Below are 21065 nucleotides of genomic sequence, written 5' to 3'. Positions count from 1 at the left end.
TTGAAGGCCTACAGAGGCAGCTACTATGGGACGGGAGACCCAGAATTGCGCTCCATAAGTTAACCCTCAACTGTTATGATGGCGGTATTAGCCTTCCCAACATAAAAAAAATATTATTGGGCGGCCCACCTCGCTGCCATCAACCAGGGTATGTATCGGACCCTTGGAGATCCGGGATATGCCATCGTTAGGTGGCTACTACCGGGCGGATCATACAACCGAGCCCTCTATTCTAATCCTAAGACCCTGCACCTGACTGGGCCAATGTCCCACTCGGTCCAGGTGTGGCACGCAGCTAACAAAAGTTTAGGATGGGAGCGTAGACTGACACTTGCAACCCCCCTGTGGGACACAGCTCAGCTGGGTGGTCTTCATTCCTGTAAAGGGTTCGATAAATGGGACCTCATTGGCATTTCTTGGGTGGGTGACCTGTGGGAGAAGGGCCGAGTGCTCAGTTTTGACCAGCTGAAACAACGCTATGAACTTGTGGATACAGAGTTTTTCCGCTATCTCCAGATCCGTCATGACCTGACCAGCGCCATTAGTACGGCGTCCACCCTCCCCGATTCCTCCGCACTGGAAGATAGGTACTGGACGGGATTCTCCACCAGAAGGCCATCTCCTTGACCTATAAGAAACTTGTCAACAACGCACCAGATCCCTTAACTAAAATGCGTGAGTCATGGGAGGCAGACGGCCTCCTATTAGAGGACGAAGACTGGATAGAAGTGGAGGCCCCTCCCCTAAAGAAGTAGCGATCTCTGCACGTCTCCGCCTGATACAACTGAAAATTATTTATAGGATTTATATTACGGGCCGCAGTTGGCCCGTATGGGGCGTGGTGACAGTATAAACTGTAGACGGCATTGTGGACAGGTGGCCACATTCATGCATATTCTTTGGGAATGTGAATACATTCAGGGATAATAGAAAGGGAAGAAAACAAGTTACTTACCTGTAACTTTAGTTCTCCAGTATTGGTATCTTTCATAGATTCACATGCCTGAATCATTCCCCGTCGTCGAGACGGGAGTCTCCGGTATATAAAAAAGCAGTGCTTAGTAGTATAGCAAACTGAAAAGAGGCCTAGGCCCATTTCCCTTTTGCAACCCATAGACTTTGTTATGTAAAAAAGGCCCAAACTTTTCCCTGAACCAATCAGAGCTCCTCACCCTCTAGAACACTCCTGAGAGAACCTTCTGCCCCTCAGATTTTTCGCGCACTTGTGCATATAACACACTTCTTGTGCTAAATCCGAGGTGAGCCTCTCAGGGGAGGAGGGTGGGTGCATGTGAATCTATGAAAGATACCAATACTGGAGAACTAAAGTTACAGGTAAGTAACTTGTTTTCTTACTCCAGTATTGGATCTTTCATAGATTCACATGCCTGAATCAGAATAGCGAGCAGTGAAAAAACAAAGCACATTTTCCTGATACATTACATAATCATGCAATACCATTAGAAAATGAGGCATAATCTCATATACATACTTATATAAAATGTGACTTTGTAAACAAGAGATTATGGATGGAGGGATGTAAGAAAGGCTCACCGTTACTGGATGGTATTCCGCAGTACCGCCTCTCCCACCGCCGCATCCGATTCTGCGGCTGCCTCCAAGCAGTAGCGCCTGGTGAAGGTGTGCGTAGATGCCCAGGTTGCTGCTCGGCAGATATCCTGGATTGGCACTCCTCCAAACAGTGCAGTGGATGTGGCCATCGCCCTCGTGGAATGGGCACGGACTCGTGCATTTAAAGGCTTTCCAGCATCGTGATGACAGTAGACAATCTTACTGGAAATCCATCTGGCAATTCCCCTCTTTGACAGAGGGAAACCTTTCCTGGGTGCGCTGAAGGCGACGAATAACTGGGAAGACTTGCGGAACGCCTTAGTTTCTTTCAAGTTAAATTTCATACATCTCTAAACGTCCAGCGAGTGCAATACTCGTTCTGCCACTGTCGATGGAGGAGGAAAGAAACGTTTCAACACGGAATAAACTTCGGGTTTGTCCTGAGAATCATTCTATCCTCCTGAAACTGTAAGAAAGGCTCCTGAATCGTGAGCGCTTGTAGTTCACCTACTCTTCTCGCTGAAGTCAATGCACTGATAAGAGCAACTTTCCAGGACAAGAACTTCAGGTCTGCCCTGTGTATCGGTATAAACGGTGGTTTCATCAATTGAGAAAGTCAGATTCCATAATGGTGGTGGGGAGGCTTTACTGAAGGAAAGACTCTAAATATCCCCTTCATAAATTGTTTGATAGTCCTTGAGGACCATAAAGATGGGCCTGATGATGACCTCCTGTAGCGGGAAAACGCAGCCAAATGCCCCTCGATGGAGGCGTGTGCTAATTGTGACTTTGCTAACAGCAGAATGTAAGGTATAATTTGATGAGGTGCAGCAGTAAGATTATGAACATCATGTCTCTTACACCACTGACGAAACCTCTTCCATATCATCCTGTAGGTTTTGTTCGTACTCTCCGCTCTGGCCTTGGACAGGATCTCCCTACATTCGTGTGAGATGTTCAGATGGCTAAACTCATAGTGTTCAGGAGAAAGGCTGCTAATCGCAAGGATTTCGGATCCGGATGGAGCACTTGCCCCATGGACCTTGTTAGAAGCGATGGAATAAGGCGCAACCGAATTGGACGGTCCTCTGACAGCAGTAGTTCCGTGAATCAGTGTTGTCCGGGCCACCACGGGGCTACTAGGATCAGCCTGCATGGCTCTTTCTTGATCTTCACCAGTACGCGGGTGGGAAGAGGAATTGGAGGAAAACCATAGGCCAAGATGCCGGACCATGCCATGGAAAACGCATTCCCTCAAGATCCCTTCTGGGGAAGCCGGCTTGCGAAGTACTGGCATTTTCTGTTTTCCCTTGTAGCGAAGAGGTCTACTATCGGTGTTCCCCATCTTCGATAGACGCTGTCCAGGATCCCCTGGTCTAGCTCCCATTCGTGGCAGGTCAATGTTAGCCTGCTGAGAGTATCCACCTTGACGTTTTGATCCCCGGGGAGGTGGTCTGCTGCCAATGATATTCCTTGCTGAAGAGCCCATTCCCATATCTCCTGGGCTTCCTGAGACCGGGAGAGAGATCTCGTTCCCCCTTGCTTGTTCACATAATGTATTGCCGTAGTGTTGTCTGTTCTTACCAACACCGGCGAACCTCTTATCCTTGGCAGAAAAGCCAGTAATGCCAAGCGGATCATTCTGAGCTCCAGCAGATTTATGTGTAACTGCAGCTCCTGTGCCTTCCAACGACTGCTGACTTGAAGGTCCTGAAGGAAACTCCCCATCTTTCTAACGACGCATCCGTCGTTACCACTAGCGGAGCCGCTCTTGCCAGAAACGTCAGTCCTTGAGACACATTAGCTTTTTGTGTCCACCACTTTGCTGCCTGTATCATCACTGGTGCCACCCGTATTGCATCGTCGAAGGATCCCTCCGCCTGATGCCATTGAAGATCGATCTGTTTCTGCCATGGTCTCATCCTTAGCCTGTAGCAAGGTACCAGGGGAATACAAGAGGACATCGGGCCCAGCAAGGATTTGCACCTGCGGACTGAAAGAGACTTTCTTTTTACCAACTCTTGGAAGAGGGACACAATCCTCAGTTGTCTTTCCTCGGAGGGAAACGCTTTGTTGCATTCCGTGTCCAATATTGCCCCCAGAAATGTCGCTGGAGTCAGACACTATATAAAGATTAATGGTCCTCCGGCTACTGCCAATCGAAGATACAGTTTAAAGGAAGGATGAAGGGGATGTGAAAAATAAGCATCCTGTAAGTCTAGAGTGGTAATATGATCCCTTGGGTTTAAGAGTAGCCGAATGTCTAGGGACAGCATTTAGAAAAAATTGCTTCTTATGGTAAGTATTCAGAACTCTCAGGCCTAGAATAGGGCGCTATTGCAGGGCATTCTTCCGAACTGGGAAGAAACACAGGAGTAAAAAACCTTTTTGTTTTTGGAAGATCGGCACCGGTTCTATTGCTCCCTTTCGGAGCATTGTCCGAATCTCCAAACGCATCTGAGTTAGATGTTTTTAGTCTCTTGACTTGTCTGCAGTGTTGGAAGGAGGGAATTGAAGAAAACTGAAGAGTGTGTGAATTTTAGTATATTGAAGCCCATCTGTCTGCCATCTTCTGTCCACAATATAGATGGGAAGCAACTCTCCCACCCATGGAACTCGTGGAGAGGAAAAGCAACATGCAGCCAGATCCCGGAGGTTGTCATTGTCTTTAACCTTTTTTTTTTTTTTTTTTTTTTCCCTGACGAACTCCTAGTCCTCTAGGAGCAGACTTCGTATAGTTCCTTGTTTGTTGTAACTCCTATTGTTGACAATATGGTTGTGATGATGAGGAATAACAGGGGTTATCTTCCCTTGTTGATAACTCCCTTTGTAGGATGATTGGCCTCCTTTCCAGTCGCCTCGGAAAGGCACCTAACGGTATCATAGTGTACCCAGGGTATTTGTATTCCCTTTGATACCTTGAAATGCCTCATCCACTTGTTTTCCAATGAATCTTCTCCATCGAAAAGGAGATTCAGGATGCTAATTTTGGACTTCTGGTCTTAAGGCAGTCGACCTTAACCACGTCTGACTCGTTAGCACCGTCGCTCGCCTCATGTCTAATGTTCTCTAGGAAGAGATCCAGGTTAGGCGCCATATTGCACCATATATGCTTGTATTAACTGCCCAGAATAGCAAGGGGATTATCTGCTTTGCCTAAGAGAACAGACATGGATGAGAATCTCTGTCTTGCGTTGTCCAAGCATCTCCCCTCCCTGTTCGGAGGTGTTGATATAGGTGCAGAGGGATTCTAAGATTCCTGTTGCGCCACTTGCTAATACACGAAATGAGATTTTGGATGGTTTTGAATGGCTACATGAAATCGTATAAGAAGCAATCCGTTCGTATTGTCGACATAGGAAGCTAGAATCTCTTGCAGCTGTTTCCATTATATTATGGAATCTGCAGAGAATCCACCCGTCCTGGTGAGGGAGATGCTGGAGATGGATTCAAGCAATCATCCCATTTTTTTGTTGGGATCTGTTATTTCTCCCTCTTCCTGGTCATCCTCATCTGTGGTGACCGGATTCTGGTGGTGTATTATTCGAGGAGTTGTCAGCCTACCTTCTTGTAGTGGCGCCCTGTTTCTAACTTGAGTTGTAGGGATGGGATTTCCTGAGCAGCTGGTGCCGGCGGAAACCTCTTTCCATAGTCTGCCAGCATAAACTGCAGATCTATCATCATGAAGCATGGCATTCCAACCATTCCTTCCTGGCACTCATGGCGATAGTGCTGTTGCTGTGGTACTCCCCCTATCACTCCTTACAGTCCTTCTCATACTTCACATGTAATTGTGAGGGACTAATAGCGTATCCCAAAAGGTTCTTTTCCTATGAATCCTGCTCTTGAAGCAGTTGCTGATGATTTCTAATCTTGGAATTTTCCTCGACGAGCCCGTTGAGGAGATTGTCATCGTCGACACCAGGTATAAAGAGCTATCCGTCGTCGACGACAGTCACCGTTGCTGGTGACCTCGTCCTCGACATAGTCGTCGTCGCTGCTGTCTCGTAGACGACCACCGTCGTCGACGGCCATCGTAGACAGCCATCGTAGATGACCACCGTCGTCGACGACCCTCGTAGACTACCACCGTCGTCGACGACCCTCGTAGACTACCACCGTCGTCGACGACCCTCGTAGACTACCACCGTCGTAGACGACCATCGTCGACGGCCACCGTAGACAGCCACCGTAGACAGCCATCGTAGACAGCCATCGTAGACAGCCATCGTAGACAGCCATCGTCGTCGACGGCCATCGTAGACGACCACCGTCGTCGACGGCCATCGTAGACGACCACCGTCGTCGACGGCCATCGTAGACGACCACCGTCGTCGACGGCCATCGTAGACGACCACCGTCGTCGACGGCCATCGTGGACGACCACCGTCGTCGACGGCCATTGTAGACGACCACCGTCGTCGACGACCATCGTCGACGACCATCGTAGTCGACGACCATCGTAGACGACCACTGTCGTCGACGGCCATCGTAGACGGCCACCGTCGTCGACGACTATCGTAGACTACCACCGTCGTCGACGGCCATTGTAGACGACCACTGTCGTCGACGACCACCGTCGTCGACGACCATCGTAGACGGCCATCGTAGACGACCACCGTCGTCGACGGCCATTGTAGACGACCCCGTCGTCGACGACCATTGTAGACGACACCGTCGTCGACGACCATTGTAGACGACACCGTCGTCGACGGCCATCGTAGACAGCCATCGTAGACGACCACTGTCGTCGACCACCGTCGTAGACGACCACCGTCGTAGACGATGCCGTCGTAGATGGAGAGGCTGCCTTAGTCTTTACCTCAGAGGTATAAAAGACTGCTTCATGAAGGGTTCTTTGACCAGAGGAAGTGATTTTGACGGCTCAAAAGTCGTCTTTTTAACATGATCTTACCCCAAAAGCATGTCCTTTCTTCTCCTTTTCCACAGAGTGAGGAGATTTTGAAGGACTGCGCCCATAAGACCCATGAGTGGTCTTTTTGAGGGCCTTCTCAGGACGTTCCCCCGAGGAATGAGTTTGAGGAGATTTTTATCTCTTATGAGATCTCCTACATGTTGAGGACGCCGCCTCATCACTGTCACTGGGGAAAACCTCCTTTCTGGCCTTAGCGTTTGACACCCTATTAAAAGGCGCCCTCCAAGACCTCTCAGAACTTACTTGAGAAAATGCGATATATCTTGCGGTTGATCCTTTCTTCTCCTTTCCAGACATTCCTTAAAGAATGTACTTGAAGATAATCCATAGTAGAACAGAATCCAGAAGAATTCCTAAGAACAAAGTTCTTTAAAGAAGTTAAAAAACACAGAGTTTGAGCAGAGCTCAAAGGAGACTCCCTAGCACAACGTGCGGTAGAAAAATCTGAGGGGCAGAAGGTTCTCTCAGGAGTGTTCTAGAGGGTGAGGAGCTCTGATTGGTTCAGGGAAAAGTTTGGGCCTTTTTTACATAACAAAGGCTATGGGTTGCAAAAGGGAAATGGGCCTAGGCCTCTTTTCAGTTTGCTATACTACTAAGCACTGCTTTTTTATATACCGGAGACTCCCGTCTCGACGACGGGGAATGATTCAGGCATGTGAATCTATGAAAGATCCAATACTGGAGTAACCATAGTGTCATAAGTGAGGTCCTGCACATACCTGTTAGCCCTGTGGTCAAAAGAGGTTTGCTTAATGTGAGGGAACCCACGGACTTGGTAGGAGGGGAGAAGCTGTGGGTCGCGCTTGGTGCCACGGTGGCCAGGAGGGACATTGCTCAAATATGGGGGGGTCGGCGCCCCCGACTGCCACAATGTGGAAGCGCAAAACGGACTAGTGCATTTTCCGGGAGAAGACTGGATGTGTCATGGGGTTGCCCTCAGAAATGGTCTCGAGTTTGGGCCAAGTGGAACTCATATAGAGGAGATATCTGTGTTGCACCTACTGTTCCTTCTGATGATGATCCAATGTCTCCATGAATGTTTGATATATTGCAGTGCATACTCCCATGTAAAATTCTGTAACCTTAATGAACGGCCATATTCAAACATGTCTAATTTGTTTTTTCCTTAAACCAATGTAAATGCCGATTGTTTGTTTCTTTTTGCTTGTTTTCAAAATGGATAACAATATATTTTAAAAAAATAGTCTAAGAAACACACTTTTGTATGTTTTTAGCCACAAAAGTGAGGCTTGTGATTAGGTGGTAGTTTCCAGAAACTCATGATCTCCATTTAGCTACCACAATAACAATTAAGGAGCCTACAGACAATGAATACTATAGACAATTATGAACGGCCCATGTTGCACCACTATTGTCCTATCTTAGGACTTCATATTTTTTTCCCTTCCTTATCAGAAACAACTTCTACAGTCTATTTATTAGAATTTAGTAAGCCTCTCATATTTTTTTTACATATATTACTAATAGCTACTGAAAACATGCATCTTTTTGCAACTTTCTCCTCCTTGCCAAATGCCTACATTTCAGATGATTTCTAGGTCTTCCACACCACACGTACTCTTCGCAGCCTTCCATTAACCCCTTCGCTGCTCATGACGAGCTCAGCTCATCATGAGGCACAGTGGAGCTGTGCTTATGACGAGCTGACCTTGTCATGAACAATGGGATTCTAGTAGGAGCAGCACAGGAGGGGAAAACCACTAGCAGCCAAGGTGTTAAGAACACATGTCCCCACATATAAGGACATTGCACTGGCTCCCTATTAGGACCAGGATCCTTTTTAAGACCCTGCTACTGATACATAGGGCCCTCCATCAGACTGGTGCTGGGTACTTCAGAGCAAGGATCTGCTTCTACACTTCATCTTGGTCCAGAACTGGTGGCAGGTCCTTCTCCTTCTTAGGATCATCAGTATGGAACAAATTCCCCCTGCAGTTCGGGGTCATTTCAGTCAACTCTCAGTGTCGGAAGAAATTGAAAACATGGCTTTTTAATCAGGAGTAATGGTTAGGTCTCTTAGCCAGTAAACACTTGAAGTGCAGAGCACCAGGACACTCCCTGGAGTAACAGAGCGCTATACAAATGCCCTCTAAATTACATTACCTTTTACTTAACTACTTCTTGTCAACCTATGAAACTCTAAAAGGTTAAGGACACCTCATTACAATTTGGAAACCTTTTGTTGTCTAACACTGATAGTTTCACTCCCTCGCTTTGAGGATAAAATGTATGTGTGTGAGAAATTAGTCTTCCTTTCTTCTAACCCCTTGCCCGCGGCGGTAATTCTGCTGCGGCGCTGGGGGGAGGGGGGTCCACGTGGCGCCGCCATGCTCGTAACAGAACCACTCCGTCACGAGCCAAGGGCGCGCTGTGCTTGTGACGGAGTGGTTCCGTCACGGCCCCGCCCGCTCAATAGAACACCCGCGCAGGCGCGGAATTCCTGCAGCGTGGGTGGGGCGGCCGCTCCGTGATGGAACCACTCCGTCACCAGCACAGCGCGTCTGTGGCTCGTGACGGAGTCACTAGCACGGTGGAGGTTAACCCCACCTTTGTGCGCCTACAATAGAAGCTATGTAGGCTCAGTCACCTAATCGTACTAAAATCCTTAAAAATATAGCTTCACCCTATGCTTTCCAAGGCTTGGAGGGGTAAAATCATTCTACCTTGTCCTACCTCTCCTAATTTCTCACCTTCAATTACAAGATTTGAGAATTCAAAAAAATTCTAAACCTAATGAACAAGTTACTTACCTTCGGTAACGATATATCTGTAAGAAACATTAGTTAGTGTTAGATTCCTTACCTTAGAATATCCCCAGGCGTCAGTCTGGATCCGGAAACTTTTGCGTAGCAGTACCCCTGCGCGTCGGTAGGCGTCGTCTGCAGGCGTCCCCTGCGGCTCCGCGTCCGTCGTTGGCGTCGTGCGCCGTGATGACGTCGCTGGAGTATATAGACGCCGCCTCCGCGCGCTGACGTCAGTTCTTTGCACACAGCATTTCCGCGCCAGGAGACGCAGAGCCATGAGAGAACCAACACTGGTGCCATGTAAAACTAGGGCCCTGAAAGGGATGACCTTAACCCTAGGTATCAGTTCGCAGAACGGGGAGGATGGGTGGGTTCGGTAAGGAATCTAACACTAACTAATGTTTCTTACAGATATATCGTTACCGAAGGTAAGTAACTTGTTCATCTGAAAGAAACACGTTAGTGTTAGATTCCTTACCTTAGAATACATACCCCAGCAATACCAACCCCGGTGGTGGGTCTGCGAACCAATACAATACTACACCAGAAAGTCCTGGAGGACAGAACGGCCAAAGAAGCCATCCCTCCGGACTTGACTGTCCAGGCAGTAGTGCCTCGCAAAAGTGTGCAGCGAGGCCCACGTAGCCGCTTGGCAAATGTCCTGCAAGGGGACTCCCCGGCCCAGGGCAGTAGTAGCCGCCGTGGCCCGAGTGGAATGGGCCCTCAGCCCAACAGGAGGCTCCTTCCGAGCCAAAGAGTAGCACGCTTTGATGCAGAGGACGACCCATCGAGAGATGGTTCGTTTACAAACCGCCCGTCCCTTCTTCGCACCCACGTAGCCAACAAACAGTTGGTCATCCACCCGGAACTGGCGTGTGCGATCCATGTAGAATGAAAGCGCACGTTTTGGGTCCAGACGGTGGAGCCGCTCTTCATCCTTTGAAGGATGCGGAGGCGGGAAGAAGGAAGGGAGGGTGATGGACTGCCCGATGTGAAAGGCCGAAACAACCTTGGGCAGGAAAGAAGGTCTAGTCCTCAGAACCACCTTATCAGGATGAATGGACAGGAAAGGAGGTTGGACAGAAAGAGCCTGGAGCTCACTCACTCTCCTGGCAGAGGTGATGGCAACCAGGAAAGCCGTCTTTAAAGTCAGGAGACGGAGAGGACAAGAATGAAGGGGCTCAAAGGGAGCACACATCAGGAAGGTCAGAACCAGGTTCAAATCCCACTGAGGCATCACAAACGGAACAGGAGGAAACATGTGAGTGATGCCTTTTAAGAACCGAGTTACAATCGGGGATTTGAACAAAGAAGGCTGATCAGGAAGCCTCAAAAAGGCTGAAAGGGCAGAAAGGTAGCCCTTGATAGTGCCCAGAGCAGAGCCCTGCTGGGCAAGAGAAAGAAGAAACAGAAGAACCTCCGAAAGAGGGGCAGAGAGAGGATCCACAGCCTTTGCTGTGCACCATGCCACAAATCTGTTCCACCGACAGGCGTATACCGACTTAGTGGAGGGACGCCTGGCTGCCAGAATAACATCACAGACTTCAGGAGGCAAGTCAAATGGCCTCAACTGCCGCCGCTCAATCTCCAAGCATGGAGGTGGAGACTGGACAGGTTCGGGTGGAGGACCGTCCCCTGCTGCTGCGACAGAAGGTCCTCCTGAAGGGGCAGGCGGATCGGGGGACCGACTGACATGCTGAGTAGCTCGGGATACCAGTATCTTCGAGCCCAGTCCGGAGCCACAAGGATAACTTGGGCCCGGTCGCGCCTGATCTTCTTCAGCACTCTGGGCAGAAGTGGTATAGGCGGAAAGGCGTATAACAGACCGCAACTCCACTCGCGCCGAAAGGCGTCGCCGTGCGAGTGCCGTCTTGGAAACTCCAACGCGCAGAACTGATGACATTGCGCGTTCTCTTCTGTGGCGAATAGATCTAACCAAGGCTCTCCCCATTGCAGAAAGATGCCTTGCGCCACGTCCGAGTTCAGACGCCATTCGTGATCCATCGAGCACCGACGGCTGAGTTCGTCCGCCCTGGCGTTCAGAGAACCTGCCAGGTGTTGAACCGTCAGAGTCACGCCCTGACGTTCCAGCCATTGCCAGAGGCGCAGAGCCTCCTGGCAAAGGGTCCACGACCCCACTCCGCCCTGTTTGTTGCAGTACCACATGGCGGTGGTTTTGTCGGTGAACACCTGCACTACACTCCCGTTGACAAAGGGGAGGAATGCCTTCAGTGCCAGACGAATCGCCCGCAGCTCCAACAGGTTGATATGGAGCCGGGACTCCGCCGGAGACCAGATGCCTCTGATCTCTGCCTCTCCCAAGTGGCCACCCCAGCCCTGGAGGGACGCGTCCGTCACGACAACGTGCTCCGGTTGGGGAAGGGAGAGGGACTTGCCCCTGACCCAATCGCGGTCCGTAAGCCACCACTGCAGTTGTCTCGCAGTGCCCTCCGAGATCAAGACGTGGTCGGACAAGTTGCCCTGATGCTGGGCCCACTGAAACTTCAGGTCCCACTGCAGAGCCCGCATCCGCCACCGGGCGTGATGCACCAGAAGGATGCAGGAAGCCATCAGTCCCAGCAGCCGCAGCGTCAACCTGACCGAAACTCGGGATAGCGGCTGAAAGATGGGAATCAAAGCCTGAATATCCCGAACCCGCCGTTCCGGAGGATAAACCCGAAACTGCGCCGAGTCCAGAACCGCTCCGATGAAAAGGAGCTTTTGAGAGGGACACAGGTGTGATTTCGGCACATTGATGGAGAACCCCAGGTCGTGCAAGAGGTCTGCCGTCATCTGAAGGTGGTGGACGACTGTCTGGGGCGAGCCCGCCTTCAACAACCAGTCGTCTAGGTAGGGGAAGACTGAAACCCCCAACCTGCGCAGATGGGCTGCGACCACCGCCATCACCTTTGTGAACACCCGTGGGGCGCTGGTAAGGCCGAAAGGGAGCACGATAAACTGAAAGTGCTCCAGGCCTACCGTGAACCGCAGGTAACGCCGGTGGGCCGGCAGGACGGGGATGTGAAAATAGGCGTCCTTCAAGTCCAACGCTACCATCCAGTCTTGCGGGTCTAGAGCAGCCAAGACCTGAGCTAACGTCAACATCTTGAACTTCTCCTTCCGGAGGAAGCCGTTGACGTTCCTTAGATCCAAGATAGGACGTAGGCCCCCCTTGTCCTTCTTGGGCACCAGAAAGTAGTGGGAATAACAACCACGCCCTACTTCTGGCCCAGGAACGCGCTCGATGGCCCCCTTGGCCAAGAGGGCCGTAACTTCCTCCTGCAGAAGCGTCAAGTGGTCCCCCGACACACGGTGGTTCTGCGGTGGCATGGCTGGAGGAGAGGTCTCGAAGGGGAGGGAGTAGCCCCTTCGGACAATTTGCAGCACCCACCTGTCCGAAGTGATCGTGCGCCAGTGAGCGTGGTGATGGCGAACCCTGCCACCCACTGGCGTCACATGGGGCCGAAAGCACGGACTAGGAGGATTTTGGGGTAGATGCTGCGGGGGAGGGTGTGGTCTGACCCCGCCGTTGTCCCCGACCGCCACCACGGCGGTTTCCACGGCCGCCACCGCGTTGAAAGGATTGTTGCGGCGCGTGGCTGGCAGCACGTGTGGGGGCGCCCCTTCCTTGGCCATGAAAGGGGCGAAACGAACCCGGTTGCTGACGCTGGGTCGAGAGACCCAAGGACTTGGCCGTGACCCTGGAGTCCTTGAAGCGTTCCAGCGCGTGGTCCGCCTTGTCACCGAACAGGTGACAGCCATCAAACGGCATGTCCATCAATGTACTCTGGACATCTGCCGAAAAATTGGCGGATCTCAGCCAGGCGTGGCGACGAATCGCCACCGTCGTTGACATAGCTCTGCCTAGCGAGTCGGTCGTATCAAGACCACACCGTATTGAATATTTCGCTGCATCTCGGCCCTCAGCCACAGCCTGACCGAGTTTTGCCCGCACCTCCATGGGGCATTCTGGCAGCAGTTCCGCGACCGTATCCCACACAGAGTGGGTGTAGCGGCCCAAGAGGCAGGCGGTGTTGCAAGACCGCAGGCCCAAACTAATGGACGAGAAGACCTTCTTGCCAAATTGGTCATACCTCTTGGATTCCCGATCGGGTGGGGCCGACGGGAATGCGGACTGGGAGGTCGAGGCCTGGATCACCAGACTCTCAGGAGTGGGGTGGGTAGACAGGAACTTGGGGTCGTCCGGACAGGGACGGTGGCGCCTGGCCACGTTCCGATCGACAGGCGCACCTGAAGCGGGCCTGGACCACGTGCCCAACAGAACGTCCGACAAGGCTTCATTAAACGGCAGCAGTGGCTCCTGTGGGCATGACTGCGGTTTGAAGACCTCGGTGAGGATGTTAGGCCTCACAGCCGCGACGGGGAGCTCAAGGTGTAAGGCCTTGGCAGCCCTCATCAGCACCACAGAATATGCAGCTCCCTCCACCGATGCCACGGAAGGAGGAGAGATCAAACCAGGGTTAGGAGAGTCGTCCAGACCACTGGCATCCCCCAAGTCACCCGTCCAGTCCGGGTCATACTGGCACTCGCGTGACAGAGGGTCCTCGGACCCCTCCCAACCTTCACCGAACTCTTCATCTTCTCCGTATTCGGAGTCAACGATGTAGACCGGGTCCTCGGGGTTCATGGGCCCCATTGGCGCCGGGACCGGCGTCGAGCGACGCCCGTCCGGCCCCGCGTCCGGCGTCGGTGAAGGTAGGGGAACGGCGCCGCCCGGAGCCGGCGCCGGAGCCCCAGTGCCGCCCGAAGCCGGCACCGAGGAACCGGCGTCGCGCGGAGGCGGAGCCGCGGGCAACCCCGATGGAATCGGCGCCGGGTTGGATGGGCGTCCATCCGGCGTCGACCCCGAAGGCCCTAGCGGCCCCGGGATCGGCGCAGCCGGCGGCGCCGGAATCGGAGCATCCGACGGCGTCGAGGTAGGGTCAGCAGAACCGCTAGGGCCCCCGGACGGGTTCACTGGGCCCGTAGGCGCCGTGGAACCCGCCGGAGGAGACAGGGCCCTCATGGCCATGAGGAACGCCTCTATCTCCTCAGGCGTCGCACCGTGCCCAGGGACCCGAGGGTATGGGGCAGGCCGCGCCGGCGACTCTCGCGGAGCCGCGGGGTTGGGGTCACCCGAACCCCCGGCCGCATCGCGCGAGCGTCGGGGGGAGTCGGGGGTACGATGACGACGCCCCGACCTCTTGTGTTTCTTACCTGACGAGGATGACGAGTGGTGTCGACTTCCGGAACGCTCGGCGCGGCCCCGCGACCGCTCCCTCGAACGCTCTCTCGACCTCCGGCCGGACCGGGACCGCTCCCGGTCCCGACGTGGGGCCGACACCCGGAGCTCCAGTAGCTTGCGGGACCGCTCCCGTCTAGCTTTGCTGGTGAGGGCCCGGCAGTCGACGCAGGAGTCCACGTCGTGGTCGGGGCCCAGACACCGGAGACAGAGGCGGTGATGGTCTGTGACCGACATCGTGCGCTCACAGTCATCACAGTGCTTGAACCCAGGCATCCTAACAGGCACAAAGTGATAATAACTCGAAAAAACTTGGTCAAAGACCGGAGTACTGCTCTTCAGATCTGCGTCCACTGGCGCGGAAAAAAGAAGAACTGACGTCAGCGCGCGGAGGCGGCGTCTATATACTCCAGCGACGTCATCACGGCGCACGACGCCAACGACGGACGCGGAGCCGCAGGGGACGCCTGCAGACGACGCCTACCGACGCGCAGGGGTACTGCTACGCAAAAGTTTCCGGATCCAGACTGACGCCTGGGGATATTCTAAGGTAAGGAATCTAACGCTAACGTGTTTCTTTCAGATGCCTATCTCTAGCAACTACTATTTGAACCAGGTAATGAGGATGGCAAGTCTCCCAAAGTTTTCTGGTAAATGTAGCTTCATTTTAAGGGCAAATGCCTTCCTCAGACTTGCTCACTGCCATCAAGCGAACTCCCGATAAGACAGATATTTTCTCTATTTGTATTTTAGGGCCAAAGAAGCCTTATCAGCATGGTCTTATTTTTTCTGATAATACTCTTTCTACTATATTGTAATGCTGAATTTGTATAGAGAAGTATAATATCACTCAGTGTTTAAGATTTATCTGACAGTTATGTACGTAAATTTATACTATAAATCTAAGCAGTTTATTTTTGCTGGCACTTTCTCCGAAATACTCAATATTTACAGTATAACTTGATTCTTCTATTCAGGGCTTTAACACGAATTGGAGCCTGGCTAGAGCTAAATAAGACTGCAAACATAAATATAAATACAATTGATTTACTCTCAGCAGCAGACCTGTCTTGTTATAGCAAAAATTCCTGGACTCAGATACACCTTTGGATTAAATATAAGGTCCAACTTCCATTAACTGCGATGGGGACCTAGCAGACTCTCTCTTTCACTCCCAGGTGCCCGTATGGTTCACTTCCCAATAGTTGGAAGCAGAAAGGCAGGACATCTGGGCTCAATATGATTCAAAAGCCAGCAGTTACTACCTTGAGTTAGGGGAATAAGGAGAGTCTCAACAGAGCGCAGAAGAGTGGAGTGGACAGCTGGTAGACAAAGAAAGTGGAAAAGTAGAGGAGGAGGCAACAGAAAACACTGGGAAGACAGGAGGAAGAGGTTAGAGTAGATCCAGAGAGGACAGAAAACTACAGCAAGAAAAGCACAGTCAGGGGAGTGAGGCCATGGAAACAGAGCCAATGGAAGAGGGTGCCCAAACAGAACCTGTTGCAAACAAAGAGACATGCTACACAGAAGATACACCAAACAAAATCCCAGGACCCAGTGAACACCTGGAGAGAGGCAGAGGAATTAGCATTGGCGACGGTTTAAAATGAGGCAAGTTTTGAGCTCCTAGCGGGAATGGGTGTCATTAAACATTTCAAAAAGTGTACAGGTGAGGGTGTTTGAGACACTATGAACTGGAGGCTGGGGGCAAATAATGCTCATAGGCAAGACCACCAGAGTACCAAAAAATGTGGAAGGAAATCATGGACACAAGCATTTCTATGCTGGCTTAGTGGACTAATGCATCCACTGTAGGGGCCTGTGTTAACCCTCATGGTCACAGGTTAAAATGCAGGTGGGTCCACTCAGCCTTTCATCCTTCTGAGGTCAATAAAATGAGTACCATGGAGTTTGGTAACAATAAACATCTGTTATTTAGTGCCTTGATACCCTTGGGTGATACGTGCACTTTACAAATACACATGCTATTTTATGTGTATGAATTACAAATCACATTGTTGTTATTTGGCTTGTGAAAACAATTATCCAATTCTATCTATCAAAGGCATTGACTTATCCCTTATTAATCCACTATAACCCTGTGGAGAGATGTTTTCCACATCTTCTTACATCAAAATGGTTTATCTAATCGAATAACACTAGCTACACATAAAAGGACAATTTCTGCTGAGGACTAGAGGGAAACCATCATAAGAAAGAAGGTTGACTATAGAGGATGCCGACCAGTGGCGGCTGGTGACATTCGAAAGTGGCGGGGCGGAAACTGATAATCATAGTGCACCGTAGCGAGCGCTCCCGAACCCCCTAAGGAGGGTTCGGGGGGAATTCCCCCCGAGAAAATTTTGAAAAACTAGTGGGAAAATGGTGCATTTTCAAGCAAATTTGAGAAAGCAGGAAGGTTAATAAAGCAATTGTGAAAGTGCAGGTATTACATTATTGAAGAGCTGTCATATAACATAGGTAGCTGGTTATTCAGTATAACCACAGAGCTTCATAACAGGCTATGCCAATGAAAATACTGGCTGCTACCCGCTGTTATGGCTGACAAATTTGAATAGTGGCTGCCCAAATCTATTTACAAGCCACAGGTAATAGAGCTGGAAAATTCAAATGCTTTCGACGGTTGACCAAAACATGGTTTATAGGATGTGGCCTTGCCCTAACAATGGACCACATAATTACTACTGACATATAAAAATAACTATAACAATTTGCACTGCAGGCGAATTTAAATATTGCAAATCCAAATGTGTTTACACGATACAGTTGATGCGCATTAAAATTCCACAGACCAAAAAGTAACTGTTTACTAGACCTTAAGAAGTCTTGGTCAGAACAAATTTTATTAATCAGAATTTGTAGTGTAGAAAACAGTTCCTTTCTGTGCACCTTAAATTACACAGAAAGCATTGTAAATGATAAAAGCGGAAAAATTTGCTGCTGCTGGCTAGTACTGTGTTTTTCTGATTCGAAAGTGCGTCATGGCTTGAAACACCCATCCCTGGGCAGTGCAGTGGGGCACCTCGAGGCGATTTCAGCCTGTTATCACTCCATATGAGATAGCCTCCCTACCTATCCTCCCCAATCCCCTCCACCGAGATAGAGGACAGATACGGCAAAGCCTTCTGAGACACCAACAGGCCACATAAATACTCTACTGTGAGCCTAGCTCTCTGGAACACCCGTTGAATGTGGGAAATGAAATTGGAAGCAACCCAGGAGAAGCAATGGGAGCTTTTCACGGGCAAGGCCAGGGCAGATATTAAGCATGTATTGGTCCAGTTTCTCCCAGAGGGTGTGCACTGTGTTTTGTTTTAATACAAGATTAAAATACATACTTTAAACGTGATCACCTCGGCTTTTGCCCAGGCACACAGGCCTTTCTTAGGCCATGCTTTAGATCCCCACAGTTCAGTATTTCCCAAATTTATGTTAATTGTTAGTCAACAAACACAGTAAAATGGGATTTTGAGCCAGGAATTTGCTAACTTTCTAACCTCACATTCATTAACCCACACAGCAACCCTCCATGCATTTTACTATGTCTTACACAGTTATATTTATGTTATAAACCTCACAAGGATGAAATGTGGAGCCAGGCCACATCTAACTATCCAACTCTGCCAAGGGCCCGCACCACTTTCAGAATAAGAGTTACTCTTAGAGATGACACCACCCCCACCATCCCATCCACAGGCTAGCCCACCCCTGTCTTATTTTGCAGAGTTGTGCACACTTTAAAACAATGACGGAGGCACATGTGGGTAGAAATGTGGTGTATAACCAAAAGAGCCTCCAGGAAGCTCCGATAGCTTGGAGTTCAAATTGCTTATTCTCGCTGATGCTGTTCTTAAGGCACGCAACCCCACAACTTAAAAATTTAAAAAAAAAATGTTAAACAGTATTCAGGACATTTGCTTTCGCCTACATGTGCCCAAAAGCTCATTCAAAAGCATCCTACTCGGAAATTACAAGTGTTTTTATAACAATATATCCTTAAAAAGAAGCGAAAATGCAGCAATAATAATAATGTTTAAAAACGCTTTAAAATCCTAATGGTGTTTTCTAGTGTTAGACGTGTCAGAACTTGTGCAAGCAGATGCCGCCTAAAAGTGATTATGTTGTTTTAACAAATTACCAGGGGACTGGTGCTTCCCGCATTGCAGGAATTATCCCTTTCCCAGCGTTTCACATCAAAAGCCTGGCGGAGTCACCAGCCCTAATCCCTGCTGGGCTCTCTCCGGTAAATATATATAGAGGCACATTGGTCGAAAGAAGCAATACGGGCCACACCTCCTCATTTAAATCTCATCATACTCTGCTATGCATCTGCTCTTCTATGAGCCTGTACGTAAGGTATTCTGGGACGTGTAGTCAATTAAATCCAAAGAAGGATGCTTATTATGGTAAATGCCCAATGTAAGCTCACCTTGAGCCCCAAGGAAAGGTGCGCTTCTAAATTCGAAAAGCGCGCTCCACATTTAAGTCCATATTGAGACTCCGTGGCCCCCTGCAATCCCGGGGTGGTGTGACTTTTATTAGTTGGAATCATCACTGGTGTTTATTCTCTGAGGGTTCCACATAGGCAACAGTTAAAAAAGATGCCACATAATGCGCTAAGCTATTCGTCCAGGATGTGCCTACAATCTTTCTCTTGGGCATTACCGTAATGTTAGCCCCTCCAACAAAAAGCCTGGTCATTGCTATTAAGTGCAGCTCGTAGAAGACGCATCTAGAACAGACGGCAGTTCTCTACATGTAGACAAAATTAAATACATACATGAATACACACATAGACGTCACTTTTCGGATCCCACTATTGATCCCACTATTGAGGTTTACCTGTTGGGGTTAGTGCAGTGGCCCAGATGTCGTGGGTTTATTGCACCAGCTCCTTTAGAGCTGCACGTGAATGAATGAGGGCGATGATAATGATGTAGCAAGAGTATCAGGAGCTGTGAGATTTAAAATTGTTCCCTTATAAGCTATATGTATCATGTGATTGATTGAGGTAAGCAAGGTTCAGAGCTAACAGAGCACTATTTGTAACCTGATTAGCGTAAGGAGCCTGGGATGTCCCAGCACGTTATTGCAGTCCTTGGAGAAGGCTGGAAAGAGATCTGTCCCATGGGGGCAGGAAGAGCACTGTGCAGGACTGAACCGAGCAACCACTGCAATACATTATCAAAACAGCGAGCAGACACAGCGTTACAAGCATCATGAAAAAAACACACAGCTCTGTCTGGCAAATTTCTCTCTATGAAATCTGCTTTGCACAAGTCATTTAAAAAAAAAGGGAAAAAACAATTTTCTTTTAAAGGAACAGAAAAACATTTGCAATTAATTTTTTTCGGAGCCCAGACTGAACAGTTATGTCCAAGGTGGGGTGATGAGTCCAACTTAATCGTAATTGATCTGTGAAGGTGTGCGTGGCCCGTGCTGGGTTTGGTAAAATTACCTCACCCTGAAGGTTGTAGACTAGAGACAGCAGACACATACTTGTGCTGTGATTTGCCAGTAGGCCTGCTGTTAAGCGGTTCTATGAAAGAGAACAGAATGACAGCCCCGGGCACCATGCTTTTTTTTTACCTGTCAAATGCAGACAATGGCAGGTACAATACTGGGTATGCACCTCGTGTGCCCACTCTTCACTAGATGTTCAGAATTACTAGTGGCACGCATTTTCTGTAAAAAATGCAGGCCAACAGGGACACAGAATAGTTTCATTACTAAAAAAAAATCTTTGTTAAAACACAGTAATGGATAACATTTTGACTTCCAGCCACACTAGTCCAGAGAAGTCCAACTATCAGTGCCATTCACTTTGGGGCTCTGATTGGAAAGAGGATAGTCCCTGCATAGAGAAAGAAATACTCTAGACTCACAACAGAACCCGGAGCCATGAGATGAGCAGCCACTTCTGAGTATATGTTTAGTTTTGGAAATAAATCATATTCTATAAAATACGAGCGAAATAAATAGTAAACCAGAACAACAAGCCCCACGTCGGAGTACAGAAAGGAAAGATTTGTGTACCAACACAAGCATACATGCAAACATGAAAAGCAATGCCACCAGCTCTTCAATTAACGTGATAATACATGCAAACTGCTATGAAGAACTGGCTGTATGATTTATCACATTAAAGGCAGACCTTTTGGTTTTCCCAAAGCTTTTTTTGCCACTAGCACAATCCGAATTTTAAGAGTGAAGCCAAGCAAAACAGTGCTGGGGAATTAATCAATGGCGTTCTTTGAAGTAACCTAGTATTAAATCACAGTATACCTTTTCCGTTTCACCTACTTACATGTAAACAAGAAAGAAGAGGAGATTCAGATAGGCACAGGGAGATTAAAGCGCTAGACTTTTAGTTCATGCCAAAATGTAACCGGCATGACCACCTTATAGTAAATGCAACAGTCTCTCTCTTTGCAGTATTATCACTGAGCTTGCAGCCAGCTTGTGCACACAGTTTTAGAACCCTAAAGCAGCCCAAGCACGGCACAACAAATGATTCCCAGAACTCTTT

At 49.5% G+C, this 21065-nt stretch overlaps 1 protein-coding gene across 2 annotated transcripts in view; it reads right to left on the bottom strand.

The window, feature by feature from the left end:
* PLEKHA3 (pleckstrin homology domain containing A3) overlaps positions 1–21065 on the bottom strand; it is a 233909-nt gene that overhangs the window by 49448 nt on the left and 163396 nt on the right. The window lies entirely within an intron of this gene.

This window comes from Lissotriton vulgaris, chromosome 2_1 (assembly GCF_964263255.1).
Source record: "Lissotriton vulgaris chromosome 2_1, aLisVul1.2, whole genome shotgun sequence".
Classification (NCBI taxonomy): domain Eukaryota; kingdom Metazoa; phylum Chordata; class Amphibia; order Caudata; family Salamandridae; genus Lissotriton; species Lissotriton vulgaris.
The sequence above is the reverse complement of the archived record's forward strand: the minus strand, read 5'-3'. Positions and strand labels throughout refer to the sequence as shown.